Below are 21,524 nucleotides of genomic sequence, written 5' to 3' on the forward strand. Positions count from 1 at the left end.
GACGCCATCTGATTGGTCAGCATCGTTCAGGTAACGGTGCTGACCAATCAAAATCTCTTTGGCCCGAACTGTCATACCTGCAAGGAAAGGAGAGAAAGCAGCTTCACAGGTCTGAAGATTTGAAATCTCCGTGGCTTCCTCTCCTCTCCTACCATCTGCCACCATAGTATACATCCCCACACGCTCACTCTCCCATTCTCCACTGTGGGAAATCTCCCCGCTCCAGTGTGAACTCAGGATACGACTGCCTGGGTTCACACATGAGCAGTGGGGAAACCACATGCGATTTGGACAGGAATCGCATTCCTGTTTGAATTGCATGCTATTCTTTGCGGTGCAATTTGCGTCCATACATTCTGTATGGACGCCAATGGCATAGCAAAGTATCGGTAATTGGTAACAGCGAGTACTTGACCGACAGTATCGATATCACACTTGCATCCCTAGTTAGGATATGACAGTGTTGTATCTGATGAATGTTAGACAATGTGGCCAGTAGATTAGATCCATCAGAATTTAGAGCCCGAAATTCAAATGTTGGAATTGTGTCCCTGGTGGTGGGTGTTTATTGGCTAGAATAGTTTTCTCACACCTTTATTTATAATGCTGACATATTGACATTTGCTGTGTACAATGGTTGCACCATCTAAATCATTTTATGATCGTTATTTCTAGGTTCTGGGTTGCTTGCAAGATTCCAGATTGGACATCGAGTGGATGAGATATTTCCACAATCTACCTGACTCACTTACCTCACTCCTGATGCTGCTGACAACCGCCAATAATCCAGACGGTACGGCTTTATTCTTTCATGCACAAATCTGAGACCGCAGAACTGAAAGCAAATGCTGCACAAAAAATAGATGACTGGAGTGTTAACTAGTGGATGTGTATTTCTTATTTCTGAAAGATAAAGATCTCGTGTAGGGCCAGTTCACACCACAAAACGCACTCTCCATGCATTCCCCATACGTTTTTGCTTACAGTTCACACCACACTCTGTTGTGGTGCAGTTTTGATGCAGTTTGCCATGTTCCAGTATGGTTCTGTTTAGAACAAAATGCAGCATTTTCTATTTTTTTACTGCACCAGAAGCTGAAATAGGCTATGGGATTTGCAGTGTGCATAGAACAGTGCGTATGATCACAACTAGTGCGCATGCTTGTTTCAAACAAACAAGTGGGGGGGGGGGAGCATAGGTATGGGAGCTCATGGAGGATGTAATAAGGAAGCAGAAAAACACAGTAAGAAATGATTTATTAAAAAATAGATTATTATTACAGGGCTATGAACTAGAGGATGTGTTTTGGATTTTTTCTGAATAATAAGGATATTGTTTGCTTAGTGTCACAAAGTAAAATCCGTCCTCCTCCTTCCCTTTATAGCCGGCCAATCCTCTCCTTTTTTGTTAGATGTTAAAAATGTTATACTAAGCTTTGGTGTAAAAAAAATGTGTTAACCTTAAAAATGTGTTTTTACTGCTTCAAATCTCCATTTGTTTTTTGTGATTGGGCCGTGGGCTGTGTAGTGTGTGTAGAGCAGCGTACATGGCCATAACTAATATTCACTGCTATTTTCACATGAATAGAAGTCTGGGGGATAGGAGACATTCAGGAGTTAATGGCGGATGTCACAAGAAGGCAGATACACAGTAGGAAGCAATTTAATGGAAAATAGATTATGGGAGCATTAACTAGTGGATGTTTAATCTATATATATATTTTTTTGTGCAAAATAAAGGTATCATTTAGTGTCACAAAAAACAGGCTCCTCCCCTCCTTATAGCCGGCCAATCACGCTCCTTCCTTGCGAGATGTTAAAGTGACACTCCTGAGATGGGCTATGGGATTTGCAGTGTGCATAGAACAATGCACATGATCGCAACTAGTGTGCATGCTTGTTTCCAAGAAACCGGTGAGGAGGAAAAGCATAGGTGTGGGAGCTCATGAAGGATTGGGGAAAACCTCCTGCGCTCAATCCTACTAAACTAAAAATAAGCTGCTACACCTGCACCTTATTACCTAAAGTGAAAAACCAAAATATAACAATCAATAAGTGTAGTGCTCTGGTGAAAACAAACTAAATCTCAACATAAACAACATGTGACATAATGGTGGAACAAACCGTGAATCTTAATGAGAATGAATGCTAAAACAGTGCAACATCACACGATATTGTGCATATGGTGGACATGACTAATATTAAGCCCCCTAATACAGGGGATATACCCTATAAAACAAGTGCTCAGGGTCAACACACTCTATTCATACCATAAATAAACTGCTGATATCAGAAAAAATATATATATACAGCAAGTGAATATAAATAAACACATCACTCAAAGTAATATCTCATAAACAAAACATGCCACCAGTGTCCACAACAATAAATGCAATCATGCAGGTGAATCTTGTGCGTTTGTAGGCTCTGCTGATGACTCCACACACAGCTAGATTGGCTCATCACCTCCTTGCTGCGACCCTAAAAGGGCCTAAATGCCTTATGGATCACTCCTGGATCCCCCTTGGGTTAAAGCGTATCCTCTAGGAATATCCTAAATGGCTCTTATCCAGAAAAATCAGCTCCCACATGGTCCACAACGAGAAAAGCCTCCATAGTGTATTATCATTTATTAACACGGTAATTAAAATAATATACACAGGACACTCACATGATACATCTTTTTGTATACAGCATTTTGAACCTCATGTATGGGTGTACTTGCATGGGTTCTTTAGGGAGTCCAAAGATGGCGTCCGTGCCGGAAATGACGTCACCTACGCGTTGCATCACCTCTCACGTGACTTCCTCAGGTGATGTCATTTCCGGCGCGGACGCCATCTTTGGACTCCCTAAAGAACCCATGCAAGTACACCCATACATGAGGTTCAAAATTCTGTATTCAAGAAGATGTATCATGTGAGTGTCCTGTGTATATTATTTTAATTACTGTGTTAATAAATGATAATACACTATGAAGGCTTTTCTCTTTGTGGACCATGTGGGAGCTGATTTTTCTGGATAAGAGTCATTTAGGATATTCCTAGAGGATACGTTTTAACCCAAGGGGGATCCATGAGTGATCCATAAGGCATTTAGGCCCTTTTAGGGTCGCAGCAAGGAGGTGATGAGCCAATCTAGCTGTGTGTGGAGTCATCACCAGAGCCTACAAACGCACAAGATTCACCTGCATGATTGCATTTATTGTTGTGGACACTGGTGGCACGTTTTGTTTATGAGATATTATTTTGAGTGATGTGTTTATTTATATTCACTTGCTGTATATATATATATATATTTTTTTTTTCTGATATCGGCAGTTTATTTACGGTATGAATAGAGTGTGTTGACACAGAGCACGTGTTTTATAGGGTATATCCCCTGTATTAGGGGGCTTAATATTAGACATTTCCACCATATGCACAATATCGTGTGATGTTGCACTGTTTTAGCATTCATTCACATTAAGATTCACGGTTTGTTCCACCATTATGTCACATGTTGTTTATGTTGAGATTTAGTTAGTTTTCACCAGAGCGCTACACTTATTGATTGTTTTAGCTCATGAAGGATGTTACAAGGAAGCAGAAAAACACAGTAAGAAATGATTTTATGAAAAATAGATTATTACATTAACTAGCTGATGTGTATTGGATTTTTTTCTGAATAAGGATATTGTTTAGTGTCACAAAAAAAATCTGGCCTCCTCCTTCCCCTTATAGCCAGCCAATCCTCTCCTTTTTTGTTAGATGTTAAAGAAGTGACACTAAACTTTGGTTTAAAAAATGTGTTGTTAACCCAAAAAGTAGTTTTTACTGCTTCAAATCCCTATTATTTATTTATTTATTTTTCTGTGAGTGGGCTGTGCAGTGTATGTAGAGCAGTGTACATGGCCATAACTAATATTCATTGCTCTTTCCAAATAAACAGACGTGAGGGGGATAGGAGACATTTGGGAGTTAATGGCGGATATCACAATGATACACAGTAAGACCAAATTTCTTGAAAAATAGATTTTTTTTTTTTGTTAAATCAAGATATCATTTAGTTTCACAAAACAATATCTGGCCTCCTCCCCTTATAGCCAGGCTATCATGTTCTTTTCTTGCAAGATGTTAAAGTGGCACTCCAGTGTGCATAGAACAGGGCATATGATCACAACTAGTGTGCTCATTTCAAATAAACAAGTGGAGGGAAAGCATAGGTGTGGGAGCTCATAAAGGATGTTACCAGGAAGCAGAAAAACACAGTAATAAATTGTTTAATGAAAAATAGTTTATTACAGGGCCATTAATTAGTGGATGTGTACAATTATAAACAACAAATTCTCACACAGTCACAAATGCTACTAAAAATATTCCCTTCTTGTGTCAAATACAAAACTATATATCAGAAAGCAGCTCACACTAACACATACTCATGATGTGCGTGGATTCCAATACATAAAACACACAGTGCCGCGCTCTCTTTTAGTATGTGAGAGCAAACAAATTATGTTATAAAACACTGAACATATGTGAAAAAAAGTCTCAAGTATAATGTTTTTCTTCAACTTGAAACAAACTTCACAATTTCATATCTGCATGCAATATAAATCCTCCACCACAAACGCCAGATGTGCCCTCACCAGGGGTTTTTGACCTCACATATAGTTTGTTCAAAAACCGCTTGTGTTCCTTGAGGTGGACATAAATGGTCAGATGTATCCTGAAAATGGAATCCTCCTCCAAAGATTAAAGGGATCGGTGATCTTTCCTCTTCCATTCAGCATACATGTCAAAAAACGAGTAAAACACAATAGTGCTTTATGCTTTAAAACACATTACTTTATTAAAAGCATAAAAACTGGCTAGTCACATGGTACAGGTGCTAGATCGCACCAGATATATGCGCATTTAAAACCTGCAATACTCTTGTATGAGCAAGCAAAGGAAACTCCACTCCTCAAATGTAACAATGTGGTTGTAAGGACAAGTTTCCTTTGTTATGCTTTTAATAAAGTAATGTGTTTTAAAGGATAAAGCATTATTGTGTTTTACTTGTTTTTTTTATCATGTATGCTGAATGGAGGAGGAAAGATTAAAGGGATCGGTGATCTTTGGAGGAAGATTCCATTTTCAGGATACATCTGACCATTTATGTCCACCTCGAGGGACACATAGTTTTTGACCAAACTATACAGTTGCAAGAAAAAGTATGTGAACCCCTTGGGATTACGTGGAGTTTTGCATGAATTGGGCATAAAATGTGCTCTGAACGTCATCTAAGTCACAACAATAGAAGAACACACGCTGCTGAACATAATACTACACAAACATTAGATGTTGCCATGGTTTAATTGCACATAACATGTAAACATTCACAGTGCAGGGAGGAAAATGTATGTGAACCTTTCGACTTAATAACCGGTTGACCCTCCTTTGGCAGCAATAACCTCAACCAAACGTTTCCTGTAGTTGCAGATCAGACCTGCACAACGATCTGGAGTAATTTTGGACCACTCCTCTTTACAAAACTGTTTCAGTGTAGCAATATTCTTGGGATCTCTGGTGTGAATCGCTCTCTTAAGGTAATGCCACAGCATTTCAATCGGGTTGAGGTCAGGACTCTGACTGGGCCACTCCAGAAGGCGTATTCTGTGCTGTTGCAGCCATTGTTTTGTTGAATTACTTGTATGCTTTGGGTCATTGTCCTGTTGCATCACCCATCCTCTGCGGAGCTTCAGTTGGCGGACAGATGGTCGTACGTTTTCCTGCAAAATGTCTTGATAAACTCTGGAATTCATTTTCCCATCAATGACAACAATCCGTCCAGGCCCTGAGGCAGCAAAGCAGCCTCAAACCATGATGCTCCCTCCGCCATGTTTCACAGTGGGGATGAGGTTTTGATGTTGGTGTACTGTGCCTTTTTTTCTCCACACATAGTGTTGTGTGTTCTTCCCAAACAACTCAATCTTGGTTTCATCTGTCCACAGTATATTTTGCCAGTAGTGCTGTGGAACATCCAGGTGCTCTTTTGCAAACTTCAAACGTGCTGCAATATTCTTTTTGGACAGCAATGGCTTCCTCCGTGGTGTCCTCCCATGTACTCCATTCTTGTTTAATGTTTTCCTTATTGTAGATGTGTCAACAAAAATGTTAGCATGTGCCAGAGATTTCTGTAGGTCTTTAGCTGACACTCTGGGATTCTTCTTTACCTCATGCAGCATTCTGCGCTGTGCTCTTGCAGTCATTTTTACAGGACGACCACGCCTAGGGAGAGTAGCAACAGTGCTAAACTTTCTCCATTTGTAGACAGTCTGTCTTACCGTGGACACATGAACATCAAGGCTTTTGGAGATACTTTTGTAACCCTTTCCAGCTTCATGCAAGTCAACAATTCTTGATCGTAGGTCTTCTGAGAGCTCTTTTCTGCGAGGCATGGTTCACATCAGACAGTGCTTCTTGAAACCAGTAAACCCAAAACAGGTGTGTGTTTTTTAAGGGCAGGACAGCTGTCAGCAACACATCCAATATCATCACACTGATTGGAGTCAAGGTTGGCTCACTCCTGGCTCCAATTGGGTCTGGGAGAAGTCATTAGGCTAGGGCCTCACATACTTTTTCCTCCCTGCACTGTTAATGTTTACATGTTATGTGCAATTAAACTATGGCAACATCTAATGTTTTTGTAGTATTATGTTCAGCAGACTGTGTTCTTCTATTGTTGTGACATAGATGACGTTCAGAGCACATTTTATGCCCAATTCATGCAAAACTCCATGTAATCCCAAGGGGTTCACATACTTTTTCTTGCAACTGTATGTGAGGTGAAAAATCCTGTTAAGGGCACATCTGGCATTTGTGGTGGAGGATTGATATTGCATGAAGATATGAAATTGTGAAGTTTGTTTCAAGTTGAAGAAAAACATTATACTTGGAGACTTTTTTTCATATAGGTTCACTTTTTCTTTTTTCACATATGTTCACTGTTTTATAACATAATTTGTTTGCTATCACATACTAAAAGAAAGCGCGGCACTGTATGTTTTATGAACTAGTGGATGTGTATTGGATTTTTTCTGAATGATAAGGATATTGTTTAGTGTCACAAAAAAATCCGGCCTCCTCCTTCCCCTTACAGCCGGCCAATTCTCTCCTTTTTAGTAAGATGTTAAAGAAGTGACACTAAACTCTGGTTGAAAAAATATATCCAATTCAAATATGTGTTCTTAAGCCAAAAAAAGTCATTGGTGCTCTCAAACCCTCCAAATCTCCATTTTTACTTTTTTTAATTTGTGATCCAACTTCCTGATATGGGCCCTGGGCGATGGGTGATGGGGCGTGCAGTGTGTATAGAGCAGTGGCTACAACTAATATTCATTGCTGTTTTCAAACAAAGAGAAGTGGGGGAAAAGGAGAGGTTTGGGAGTTAATGTAGGATGTCACAAGGAGTTTCATTTTCAAATAGAAGTTGGAGGGAAGGTGTGGAATCTCATGGAGGATGTTATAAGGAAGTAGAAAAACACAGTAAGAAATGATTTCCTGAAAAATAGATTACAGGGACAGTAACTGGCGAATGTGTTTTTTTGTTTCTGAATAATAGGGATATTGTTTAGTGTCACAAAAATAAAAAATAAAAATCTGGCCTCCTCCACCCCTATAGCCAGCCAATCCTCTCCTTTTTTGTAAGATGTTAAAGTTAAGATGTTATAAAAAAAATCTATACAATAACCCAAAAAAGTAACCAAAAAAGTAACTTTTTCTGCTCTAGATCTCCATTTTTTTGTAATCCAACTGCCAGCTGTGGGTGACAGGTGGTGGGTTTTGCAGTGTGTATACATAAAAAATAATATTATATATATATATAATTTTTTTTTTTGAACAGAAATGAGAAGAAATGGAGAGGTTCAAGGGTTAAAGAGGATGTTACATAAAGTCAGAAACACACCATAATATCTTATATTAACTTACCACTATTTTATCTATGTTTAAAAACTAAAATCTATTTTTTTTTTTTTTTTTTGTAATTTTTAAATTTTTTTTGTAATTTTTACATTTTTTTTTCCAAACAAAGTGAGGAGAAAAGGACAGATTTAGGAGACAGGGAAGATGACAGATAGAATCAGAAACACACAGTCTAGAGGGAGCTATGGGTAAAAAGGGACTTTTTTTTTCCCTTTAAGCCAGTAATTAGGGGGAGGTAAGAGAGATGGGCTGTAAACATAAGATAAAACCCATACTTGCCTGATGTCACTTACCTCATTCGGCCCTTACCTGATGTTACTTACCTCATTCGGCCCTGGGTCTTTTGGCTCCTTGAGGCTTGCTGTACGCTGCCTTTCTTTTGGGCTCTTTGGCATTCAGGGCATCCAGGAGACCTTCAGCTACCAGCTCTTTGTATTTAGCCCCTTTGCTTGCTCGGGAAGAGCATCGCTGGGTGCTGGTTGTAGGCTCCTGGGATGCCAAGCTGGTGGTGATGTCCCTCCTCTTCACCTTGAGGGCCTTTCCATCTTCAGCCCTCTTCCCAGATGTCTTTGGGAACCTCACTGGATAGTGGAAGATGGGAGCCATGGTGAAGGTAGTAGCCATGTCCAGAAGCTGTCCCAGGGCCTCAGTCTTCTCAGCCTTTCCTCCCTGCAGGTGAGTCACAGCGGCCATGATGTCCTCCTCTCTGTCCTTCCCAGTGGAGTCCGATGATGCAAATCCCAGAAGCAGAAGAGGGTCCGCTGATCCCCAGTCGAAGTCTCCGGCCATCATAATAGCAGAAACGCTGAAAACTTGCTGAAATCCACAGAAATCCACAGAAATCCTGGAGCTACAGGTGTCTGTGTCCTCAGCAGTACAGCTATCAGCAGCGATCAACTGTCACTTTTGGTGTGAGGTTGTTTACTCAAATCCCCCCCCCTCCCCCCCCCCTCCACCGACCTGATGCTTAGAAATTCACCTGTTAGCCCATTTGTTTAACACATAAAACCTTATTTTACCCCAAATACTACCAGAAATATTGTTCTATAGACACACACATTAATATCACCATACATTTAGACTGGGCACGTTTAACCCTTTTTCTGCCAGAGACGTTTTTAGGGTTTTTTTTACACATATTTTAAATTTGAATTTAAGGTGATTACTGAAGATTACAGAAAACCCCCAAACATGATATATTTTCTTGCAGCAGAGACCCTGGCAATTCAAATATCAAAAATGATATAAAAAATTAGACAATTTATGTCACATAATATGTGTGCAATGGTTTTTCAAGCTCAAATTTTTAGTAAAAATGTCACTAGAGTTCATTTTAGGGCACACAAACACAATATATTCCCCAAATGTTTGGTAAAATATAAAAGATGAAGTTGCACCAGGTAAATAGATGCCCAATATGTGAAGCTTTAAAACTGAGCGTGCCCATAATACAAACATGTACTTCAGCACCCTATATTTTCTCCAAGGGGACACATTAAAAGCCCCTCCAGGTCATTAGGTTGGAAGTAACTCTGTATAACAGCCCTAAAATGATTGCTGTCACTCTGGCATGTGCAGCAATGCACAACACGTGTAGCACCAGCAATGTTTTCATATGTGGGTGCCATGACCGGTGTGCTCAGGTTGGTATGTACATAGGGGGGGGGACGACCTTTTGGAGGTTTAAGTGCCTGGGTGTACGTTTATTTGTTGACACTTTTTATTGATATCACAGAGAGGACACCGTCTCCTATGTGATGTAATGCCTTTGTGACAGGTGCTGCTTCTTCACACATCAGGAGTCTATTTCAGCAGCAAGCCGACAGACAACTTGTGATACATTGTTACATACAACACACTCCCAGCTCCTGGTGTGTACCCCCCCCCCCCCCCCCGCTGCCACCAGCATAGGACTTGTTGATGGCAGTGAGAGGGTTAATGATGCCGTAACAGATGTTGGTGTTTCTGGGGGTTGGAGGGGCATTAGGGGCCTCTTACTATATGGCTGATTCATGATTTGGCTGCCTTGTCTTGGCAGTGTGTATTTCCCTCCTGGGATCCAGTTTGTGTTTTTCTGCTCCTGATAGTTGTCTGTGAGTATGGCTGGGGAAGACAGGAATAGAGGGCACTCACACTCTATTAGTTTCACTGCAGGCAGGTGAGATGTCGGGTCTTTTAGACCCCTGTCACCAGTTACTGTGAGCAAGGAAAGGGCCACGCTCGAAATGCGTTGTCATGGTGACAGTGGAAGCCTCCATCTTGTTTGGTCCAGCTTGCACTCCACCTTGATCCCCGGATCCGGTTAACTTCCTTTTTTGATGTCACTTCTGGTGCACCGCATCCGAGCCCACGCAGGTTACCGAGTGACTCCCAGAATCCTAGTGGACCCATTGATGGTGGATCCTTACTAGCGGAGTCGCTAGTGGTTATAAAACAGTCCTGTTTGCTGACATGGGCTCACCGCTGACACTCCTGAAGCTCTGTGAGCTTCTATCTCCCTGGAAGGCTTTCCTTTAATGTGCAATGTTGCTGTTTTTATTGAAGTTCATCCTCTCTTGTTCTGACTGGTATATTACCATTGATCAAGCAAGAGAGCACGTGTTTTATCTGCCATAAATATGCTTGTGCCTTGTTATAAACGTTTATTTTTGATTTGACATGGTGACTCCTTTATACAAGTCACTTTCCTCGAATCGCTTTTGGGACATTTGGTTTCATGTTTGCTTTTTCACCACTCTTGGTGATTTTCATGCAAAGCAGCTGAGGACTAGCAGCCACTTTAGACAATCATTCTATGTATACCTCACTGTCCAGCCTTAGCGCCTAAACTTCAGGATATATATCCAAATTTATTCTGCAGAAGGGCAATGACCTCAAACATACATCCAATGTCATTATAACCATCTTTACTGTAAAGAAGAACAAGGAGCCCTGGAAGTGATGGTTTGGCCCCCACAGAGCCCTGATCTCAACCTCATCAAGTCTGTTTGGGATTACATGAAGAGTCAGAAGGATAAATGGCAGCCTACATCCACAGAAGATATGTGGTTAGTTCTCCAATCTGTTTGGAACAACCTACCTGCCGAGTTCCTTCAAAAACTGTGTGCAAGTGTACCTAGGTTGGTCATACCAAATATTGATTTCATTTGGATTTCTCTTTGGTTCATTTACCTTCCATTTTGTTATTTGATAAAAATAAACTATTAGCACTTCTATGCCTGAAAGAATCCATAGTATAAGTAAACCCTCATCTTGTAAAACAGCCCATTCAGTTTGAAATAGAAATGAAAGGCAAAACATTTATGTATACATATAGAAAAAGTGAAAATATATCTTCTGTTCTCAGCTGCATAAGGAACTCAGGGAAGAGAAACAGCAGCACACTGGTCTTCCCAGTGAAAGGCTGTGAAGGAGGCATGTCAGCACAGTTTAATCCATGGTGGAGAGCAGGCAGAGTTGTCAGCAGAACCAGAAAACTGGCCACGCTGTGCTCTCATGCCTGGTGTGGTCAGTTTTTAATAGGAAAGCAGAGGAACTGGCAGGAACACCAACAATTTCACGCAAAGCAAGCAATTCAAGGAGAACAGGATACTTTTTTTTTTGGGTACAAGCACGTGGTACAACAGTTGTATGTCAGGAGTATGCAATGTTGGGCTTACATATTTAATTTACAGCATTTTTTACACCGGCCTAAAATGTTTGCACAGCAGTGTGTGTAAATAAGTGTATGTGTACGTGTGTGTGTTTATAAAAATATATTTAGAAAAAATTGTACTATCCCCGAAATAAAATTCCCAACAATGTTTTTAATGGTAGTTGGATGTTTTGGATATGTTCTATTGGTGTAAGACTTGTGAATGTTACCCCTCCCTATCCTAAAACAGGACATTCAGAATAAAGGCAGTCGCTTACTTTGGAATTGAATGCATGAATGGATTTCCTTCTCTGAAAACTTTCAGCCAGAGTCTGGAGTGGTTGGGACATTGATATAGATGTAAAGCTGGGTTGGGTGAAGATCTGCTATTTGTGCCTCTAATGATTTTCTCCTTGTTTTTTTTTTCACTTTTTTGATCATTCATTTTATCTTGGAGATCCACATCTGTAATAACACATTCACCTGCTATTTATCTTGTTTTTCTAGCTCACCATTTTAGCACTTAAACAGAGAAAGGGAAATCAACATGGGGGATGAAAGTGAATGGTTGAAACGTCCTGTTGACCAGAAGTGTGAGCACAAGGTAAGTTGTGATTTATGATGTTTAAATATGATCCACGTCATCATGCATGCCTAAAAGAGAACTTGAACTCCCTTACCCACTTCCAGTCCGGACACTTTTACCCCCGTCCTGTCCAGGCCAATTTTCAGCTTTCAGTGCTATCACACTTTGAATGACAATTGCGCAGTCATGCAACACTGTACCCATATTTATTTTTTAGCATTTTTTTGAGACAGATGAAGCTTTATTTTGGTGGTATTTATTCACCACTGGGATTTTTATTTTTTTTGCTATGTAAATGAAAATGTCCAAAAATTTAAAAAAAAAAGTGTTTTTCTTATAAAATTTTGGAAATAAATAGTATTTAATTATAAATCTTGGCCAAAATGTATTCTGTTATCTTTTTAGTAAATACAAAATAACCCAAATTAGTTTATAACCAAAAATTATAAGTTTTACATATTTTTTTTTTTTTTTATATATATATATATATTTTTTTTACAAACTGTCACCCTAGCAGTACAGTGTCACCATGGTGAAACTGTACTACTTGTGAGGGGTGATGAAGATTTTTTTTTTTTTACACTGATTGCTTTTACACCTGTAAAGACTGTAAAAGCAATCATTTCTCCTTCTCACTAGCTGCATTCTTGCAGCCATTGAGAACTACTGTGTGAGCTGTGATTGGTCACAGCTTGTCACATGGTACTAGGCTGTTGTGAATAGCCTTGTACCATGTGACCTCTGTGATCATTCACAGATTTCACACGTAGTAAGCAATGATGTCAAAAGTGACATCTTGCTTACTACTCTGCATGTGATCACTGATTGGCCAATCAGTGATCACATGATCGGGACCTCACATAGAGGTCCCGTCCGACGATCGGTGTTTCACTGTGTCTGGAGAATACAGCGGACACCGGATTGTAGTCCTGCGTGCTCCCAGGGAGCGCACACAAGCAGGATGCGGGGAGGCTGTTTAAAAACGGCCACCCGACCCTGCACTGCCACTGTCCGGCCGTTTTATATACAACAGCCGGATGGGAGGTGGTTAATGGCACTTTTTGGTTAATGGCTGGGAGGTGGCACAGCTTCACTATAATGAGCCCACTAAAGTTGGTTGTCACAGTGGATACATGATTGGGAACCCATCCCACAGGCTCCTTGTCAAAAGCTGTGACTGAGAGCTGTCTTTGACGGCTCAGTTAATGTGCAGTGAGCTTGCTAATTGCTGTTGTGGGTGTATATGTGCCGACGCGGGGTGCTGAGGCCTACTTTTTCTTGCTATTGCAGATATGGGCTACATGGTTGGCAAAAGGTTACGTGAAGGGAGGTTGATTTATGGTACATGCTCAGTTTTGCTACCAATGTGAACCTCCTTCAGCCCTACTTCGTGGATCTTCACTGTGTAGCCCTACCTGGCACCGCAGAGCCTTCGCCTTAGTTTTTACTTGACTAGAAGGATAAAATGTGTGTGACGGAAATCCAATACATCTCACCATCCAAATACCACCGTTCCTACAGTAAAGTATGGAGGTGGTAATATCCTGTTATGGGGGGCTTCTGTGCAGCAGGGATTGGAGCACTTGTCAGGATAGAAGGAAAGATGGATGGGGTGAAAAACCATCACATTCTTGAGGAAAATGTGCTGCCTTCTGCCAGAAAGTTGTCAGTGAGAAGGTTTACCTTCCAACATGATAATGACCCAAAGCACACAGCAAAAATGGCCACACAGTGGTTGGAGGAGAAAAAGGTGAACGTCCTTGCATGGCCTAGTCAGAGCCCAGACTTAAACCCCTTTGAAACTCTGTGGAATGATTTAAGACTGCAGTCCACAAACAGTCACAATCAAATTAAAGTGAACTTGAGCAGTTCTGCAAAGAAGAGCGGGCAAATATTGCCAAGTCTAGATGTGCAAAGTTAGTGGAGACCTATCCCAACAGACTAATGGCTTTAATTAACCGCTTGCCTGCCACCCCATAGCAGATATACTGCTACAGGGCAGCTTTGCAAAATCATGTAAATATATGTGATTTTGTAGTTCCAGGTAGGGGGTTTTCGTGTGCGGTGCCCTACCCGTTCTGCTATTGGCTCCTGAGGATGTCAATCACCAGGTCCTGGCTGGTGATTTTTGGCCAGGACTAGGTGATCATCTGCAAAGCTGAGAGGGGAGAGACCTATGTGTAAACAACACAGATCTCTCTCCTGTCAGCATTGACATGCTGCACAGCAGAGATCTAGAAAGCAGCAGGTTTGCTTAGTAAAACACAACACAGTACACAAAAAAATCACCCCCTAACCCACAGTTAACCCTTTGATCGACCCTCATTTTAACCCTTTCCTGCCCAGTGTCATTAGTACAGTGTCAGTGCTTTTTATTAGCACTGATCACTGTATTAGTGTCACTGGTCAGTGGCAGTTAGTCTCCCCCAGTGTTAGATTGCCCACTGCAGTCCCACAGTTCCGCTATAAGTCGCTGATCACCGCCATTACTAGTATATAAAAAAAAAATTAATTATACGTATGTGCCGTCATTTTGTAGATGCTATAACTTTCACATAAACCAATTAATATACACTTATTGGGATTTTTTTTAGCAGACATGTAGCAGAATACATTTTGGCCTAAATTTATGATGAAATGTATTTTTTTTTTGTAATTTATATGTTTTATAGCAAAAAGTCAAAAATGTTGTTGTTTTGCTTTTTCAAAATTGTCAGTATTTTGTTTTCTCTATAGCACAAAATATAAAAACCGCAGAGGTGATCAAATACCTATTTGTGGGGAAAAAAATGACATAAATTTCATTTATGTTCAGCGTTGCATGACTGCACAATTGCCAGTTAAAATAACGCAGAGCTGTATCATAAAAAATGGCCTGCTTAGGAAGGGGGGTAAACCTTCTGGAAGGCAAGTGGTTAAAGCAAAGATTGATTCAACAAAACACTGACACAAGCGGGTGATCCTTTTTCCAACTCGGTGATTCTGTTTTTGACTTTTTCAATTCTTTTTCTGACCTGTTGGTGTTCTATCTTTCACTTTGATGTTGTAACAAAAAATCTTTTTACTTTCTATGCCTCGATCACATGGGTGTGCTGCAGTGTATACCTGTGAGAGGGCCATGTATGACCACAGGGGGATGCACAGGTGTTCAGGTGGGTGCCATGCAGATGCGGGGGTGCAGTCCGAAATGCAGAAGTGTGCGTTTGGGGCTGTACACCCACACAGCTGTCAGATTGAGAGCAGTGGCTGTGTCCATGCAGCTCTGTGTCCCAATTGACATGAATGGGACTGCCCGCATGGGGATGCATGAACACCTGTGGCTAAAAGCGGCAGTACGCCTGTGTGAACGAAGTCTAAATCTTTATTTATTTATTATCGATCCTATTTATTCACATGTGTTATTGAAAGATCTTTCCACCCGTAAAGTTTGGTTTATGCTAAAGAGAGATCACCTGGCGGTTCTGTGTATCTCTTAAAGTATACCTACAGGCAACACTTTGTAGTTTTGAATTGAGTGGAGAGGGTTTAGAACACCTGTCAGGTTTTTATTGCTGTCTGTGTCCCCCAGGGGCGGACTAATCATTTGGAAACGCGGGCACTGCCCGAGGGCCCGGGGTCAGTAGGGGGCCCCATGAGATGCCTCTGGTACCTTTTTCATAGGTTTTTTGAGTTTGAGCAAGGACACAGGGGCCCCGTGATCCCCTATTGCCCGGGGGCCCCATGAGTTGTCAGTCCGCCCCTGGTGTCCCCTTTAGGGAGATTCACCCTCTCTATTTGCCCGGTTTACTATTATCACCGAAAGTAAAAGAAAATCCCAAATTTAGTTTTGTGACCATACCAGGAATAGAGGGGAAATCTTCCAAGGGGGACACTAGTTTTGATGACAGCCAGGGATTCCTTCACTTTGGATGGGTTTCACTTCCTTTTTTGGCCATGGGATAGGAAATGAAAGGAAATCTCCCCAATGGGACACAGATGACCAAAATAAAACTGACAAGTGTTAAAACCCTCCTTTACCATATTGGAAATTAAAAAAAAAAAGCTTTGCCTTTATTTCTACTTTAAGGGCTCTAAAGATGAGACCTCTGAAGTCCTGGGTCTATACCCCTGCAGTGCCCATTATGAGGGGTCCCCACTTTTCTATTTTATACTTTGGAAAATGTACAGAAGGAGCAGGAACACCCATAAAATAAATATACGAGGCCAGGGGCTGATTCATGCAACAAGGCTCAACCCACAACAACAATATCACCCTTGGGTGGACTGACCTTATGGGTTATGGCATCTTCAGTCATTTCTACAGGCTTTACTCATCTGTTTATGTCTCCTATGTACTTAAAATTGGTCTAAAATGTGTAATTTACTTATCTGCAGCATGTCACCCAGAGAATGAGCCACCTAGGGAGGCACTGCTTGCCTTCTGCAAGGTAAGACCCTCTGTCCCTATTTTCTGTCTATTACCTGCATGCTTGTAATTAAGAAAAAAGTCTAAGAGACTCATACAGAACTATGACCCTGCTGAGGCCCAGCTTAGTCCCAGATCCAATACTGGTTGCCTATCTTGTCCTCCATAGCCACCATACTTGAATGTTTTTAGAACTGAATTGCTGACTTGTATACAGTACATACAGTCCCAGTATGCAGATGTTTTAGCTTCGAGGGCCGAAAGGGCAGTGAGCGCCCAGAGACGAATGCTCGTAACGCGGACTGCTTGCAGCGAGGTTGGACAGTGCACCTCTGAAACCTGTCGACACCTAAACACAGAAGCCTCATACACTGGGGCTAATCACCAAGTTTGCATGAGGTCTAAAGTCTAGTTCTACATTTGCAGTCAAATTTGTGAAACCCCCACTATATGTTTACTATGGGTACCCAATTACAAAGCAAATCTAAAACTCTTGTTTAAAAAAATAAATAAATCTTACTATTTTTTAGATGTTTGTTTGGTGTTTGGGCAGATTGCAAGCTATTCTGAACAATTTTAGCCCTTTCACTGCCAGAACCGTTTTTGCATTTTTTGCACACGTTTACAAAATCATTTTAGGCCTGAAGATTACACAAAACCCCCAAACATTATACATTTTTTGAAAGCAGACACCCTACAGAATGAAATAGGGGTAGTTCCAATTCTTTATGTCGCACAATATTACCACAAAGGTCTAGGAAATGCAAAATTTCATGAAGAAACTCACTAAACTGAATTTTAGGGCAAACAAATGCAATAAATTACAAATTTTTTGTAAAATATAAAAGACGAGGGTGCGCTGAGTATATAGATACCTAGCATGTCAAACATTAAATTTACATGTACCTGTGAAATGGCGACAAACGTCAGTACCTTATATTTTCTATAGGCGACACTTCAAAAGCCTCTACAGGTCATCAGTTTAGTGTTACAGAGGGGGCACTCCGATGGGATCAGTCCATGTAAGGGGGCACTCCAATGGGATCAGTCCATGTAAAGGGGGCACTGCAATGGGATCAGTCCATGTGAGGGGGCACTCCGATGGGATCAGTCCATGTGAGGGGGCACTCCGATGGGATCAGTCCATGTAAGGGGACACTCCGATGGGATCAGTCCATGTCAGGGGACACTCCGATGGGATCAGTCCATGTAAGGGGACACTCCGATGGGATCAGTCCATGTAAGGGGACACTCCGATGGGATCAGTCCATGTGAGGGGACACTCCGATGGGATCAGTCCATGTGAGGGGACACTCTGATGGGATCAGTCCATGTAAGGGGGCACTCCGATGGGAACAGTCCATGTAAGGGGACATTCCGATGGGATCAGTCCATGTAAGGGGACACTCTGATGGGATCAGTCCATGTGAGGGGACACTCTGATGGGATCAGTCCATGTAAGGGGGCACTCCGATGGGATCAGTCCATGTGAGAGGACACTCCGATGGGATCAGTCCATGTAAGGGGGCAGTCCAATGGGAATAGTCCATGTAAAGGGGGCACTGCGATGGGATCAGTCCATGTGAGAGGACACTCCGATGGGATCAGTCCATGTGAGGGGGCACTCCGATGGGATCAGTCCATGTGAGGGGGCACTCCGATGGGATCAGTCCACGTAAGGGTGCACTCCGATGGGATCAGTCCATGTGAGGGGACACTCCGGTGAGAACAGTCCATGTGAGGGGGCAATTCGATGGGATCAGTCCATGTGAGAGGACACTCTGATGGGATCAGTCCATGTTAGGGGGCACTCCGATGGGATCAGTCCATGTTAGGGGGCACTCCGATGGGATCAGTCCATGTTAAGGGGCACCCCGATGGGATCAGTCCATGTTAAGGGGCACTCTGATGGGATCAGTCCATGTTAGGGGGCACTCTGATGGGATCAGTCCATGTGAGGGGGCACTCTGATGGGATCAGTCCATGTGAGAGGGCACTCCGATGGGATCAGTCCATGTGAGAGGACACTCCGATGGGATCAGTCCATGTGAGAGGACACTCCGATGGGATCAGTCCATGTAAGGGTACACTCTGATGGGAGCAATCCATGTAAGGGGGAACTCCGATGAGAACAGTCCATGCAGAGGGGTAAACCGATGGGAACAGTGCATGTAAGGGGGCACTCCGATGGGATGAATCCATGTAAAAAGGCACTCCAATTGAAACAGTCTATGTAAGGGGGCACTCCGATGGGATCAGTCCATGTAAGGGGACACTCCGATGGGATCAGTTCATGTAAGGGGGTACTCCGATGGGATCAGTCCATGTAAAGGGGCACTCCGATGGGATCAGTCCATGTAAGGGGGCACTCCAATGGGATCAGTCCATGTAACGGGGCACTCCGATGGGATCAGTCCATGTAAGGGGGCACTCCGATGGGTTCAGTACATGTAAGGGAGCACTCCGATGGGATCAGTCCATGTAAGGGGGCACTCTGATGGGATCAGTCCATGTAAAGGGGCACTCCGATGGGAACAGACCATGTAAAGGGACACTCCGATGGGAACAGTCCATGCAGAGGGGCACTCCGATGGGAAAAATGCATGTAAGGGGGCACGCCGATGGGATGAGTCTATGTAAAAAGGCACTCCAATCGGAACAGTCCATGTAAGGGGGCACTCTGATGGGATCAGTCCATGTAAAGGGGGCACTCCGATGGGAACACTGCATGTAAGGGGGCACTCCGATGGCAACAGTCCCTTAATGCAACCTGGGGGGTCAGAGGTCACTGGCAATCTGCACAGGCCGGCTCCCTGCTTTGGATCTGCAGCATAGAGGTGACCTCTCTGATAAAAAACACAGACTGCCCGGACCCTCAGCCATTTTTTATCTGATTGACCGACATGAAGCCGCCTCTACCTCAGCCAATCACACTCCGCTCAGCACCATGCAGGCAGCTTCTCCAAGCACAGCGCCGGTCTCCTCGCAACCGATGTAAACACTACGGAGCAGCTCACACGCATTCCTCCTGCACGCTCCTCAGCTCCACCTCCCGGCTGCCGGTCATGTAGGTCAGATAACAAATCTGACAATGTGTGCTGTGCAATTTCATGCCCATTCATTCATTCACACACTGTAAGCAGATCACATGTTACAAAAGTACCATGCAATCCAGTGTGGGAAAAGCACTTTGTTTGCAACCTGCAGTTGGGGTGTCATTACATATTTATTGACACCCACTACAGATCGCAAAAGCAGTGCGTTTTACATAAGGTTGAGTCACACAGGAATGCACAGTGAGTTCCTGTGCGATGCAGATGCTGGCATGGTGTGAACCAGCACTAAATGTACATAGAAAGGAAACTAGAACAGTCATTCTGGACTAATGAGCATTTTTGAGCCTGGGTTCACATACATGCGGTGCGGTATATCGCATGTGATTCACACAGGAACCGCACCGCATTCCGGGGCAAATCACATACGATTTGTGTGCGGTGCGATTGGAGCCATACATTAATCGCACGACCGCGACCAACAATAATACGTCACGTCCGCGGCGTCAGACCCCAGACCTTCTCACCAAACTCGTGACCGAAGGACCGGCCGATCTAAAACCGCGGTGTGATGCGCTTAACAAGGCTACACCCAGCTGCACCCTGCAAAGCGATTGTCCAGCTAATGGGCTACAATCGGTGCCTGCAACCTGAATGCGCTTGTTACTGGTTCGGGTTAATTACGCAACTAACCCTCTACTGCAACCACCACTTTTGTCAGAGACTGGGAAACTCCCGTTATCAAATATACACTATAATGATTGAAATATTTACCTATATAACACGGTCCGCAGGCCTGTTATAACAAACAGTAGCGTCTCTTCAAAGGCAGGAATTCGTCAATTGCAAGTAAGCGCTTAAAAACAGTTTAACACTTTCAGAAAGAACGATTTATTACTAAAAGAGTCAAACAGGTGTAATAAAATATTTACAGAAAAAAATGTAACTAAGATATATATTTATATATAGATAAAGACCCACAACACAGCAAAGAGATATTAGGAAGGAAGTTAAAGGGTTAAGTTACTTGCCAATACGCCTTGGTTTATAAGCAGATCCAAGTTGCAGAGCGGAAAGGGTCTTTGATCTCCTGCTGTTACGATGTTAAGATCAGGAGATGTGCTTAGCTTAGCTTTAGACTTGCCAGCCTTTCTGTTTTAAAATCCCCCTGCAAGGGGGGGTGGCTCTGAGATTGGCCAATACCCTGTTTTGGGTGGGATGTCGGCGGACTCTGAATTAAAACCAACAGCTTCATAATCCATGATATGAAACATAGGTGACAGCTGACCTGAGGAATGTTCAATTAACTTCTGTCACCTGGCTGGTAGGTTTTATGAGGTTCCGACTTCTTTCAAGTCTGGGAAAAGCTGCCTTATCTTGATTGGGAGGGGTGAGTTTTCCCAGGCCTTGAGACTAAGCGTCTGCTGCTCATGGGGGGCTTTGTAGCGCTGGGCCCCCTGCTGTTCTAGCCTGCCAGCAACTTTTAACACACATCTGTCCCTGTGCCTCTCAGTAAAGGAGGGGGTAGGGAAGGAAGGATTGAGGAATACTTCTATTAAAAAGGGGGAACTCCGCATCCAACTCCGATGAGCAAGTTTGCTACAATACTCACTGTGGAACCTGAGGGGTTAATCCTCTACATTGTGTAAAAAGGCTGTTTGATCCTGACTTCTCTGCCCCTCCTCTTGTTGAAATGACCACCTGATACAGATCGAATCCAAATGCACATGCTCAGTTTGGTGTGTATTGCTAGAGAGGTTTTTTTTTTTTTTATCTTGGGAAAGTGCATGTGATCAGCACAGGGCCAATCAGCCTTGTCCAGACAGAGGGTCAGGACTTTCACATCCTCCTAGAGCAAAAAGAAAACTCCTACATGCTTTAACCAGTGCTCTGCTGAAGT

At 42.6% G+C, this 21,524-nt stretch overlaps 1 long non-coding RNA gene across 2 annotated transcripts in view; it reads left to right on the top strand.

Moving 5' to 3' along the window:
• Nucleotides 1-16,593, top strand: part of LOC149455033 (uncharacterized) — a 28,263-nt gene extending 11,670 nt beyond the window's left edge. The window contains exons 3-4 of one of the 2 annotated variants that reach the window (XR_016314116.1): nt 676-793; nt 16,541-16,593. This is a non-coding gene — a long non-coding RNA (uncharacterized LOC149455033). Of the gene's footprint in view, nt 1-675; nt 880-16,540 lie in introns of those variants that run through there. The other variant, XR_016314115.1, reaches the window with a different exon arrangement.
• The last annotated feature ends 4,931 nt before the right edge of the window (nt 16,594-21,524 follow it).

The sequence above is a fragment of the Staurois parvus genome, unplaced genomic scaffold (genome assembly GCF_062004578.1).
Source record: "Staurois parvus isolate SC_StPar_1 unplaced genomic scaffold, SC_StPar_1.0 ptg000409l, whole genome shotgun sequence".
NCBI classification, from domain to species: Eukaryota; Metazoa; Chordata; class Amphibia; order Anura; family Ranidae; genus Staurois; species Staurois parvus.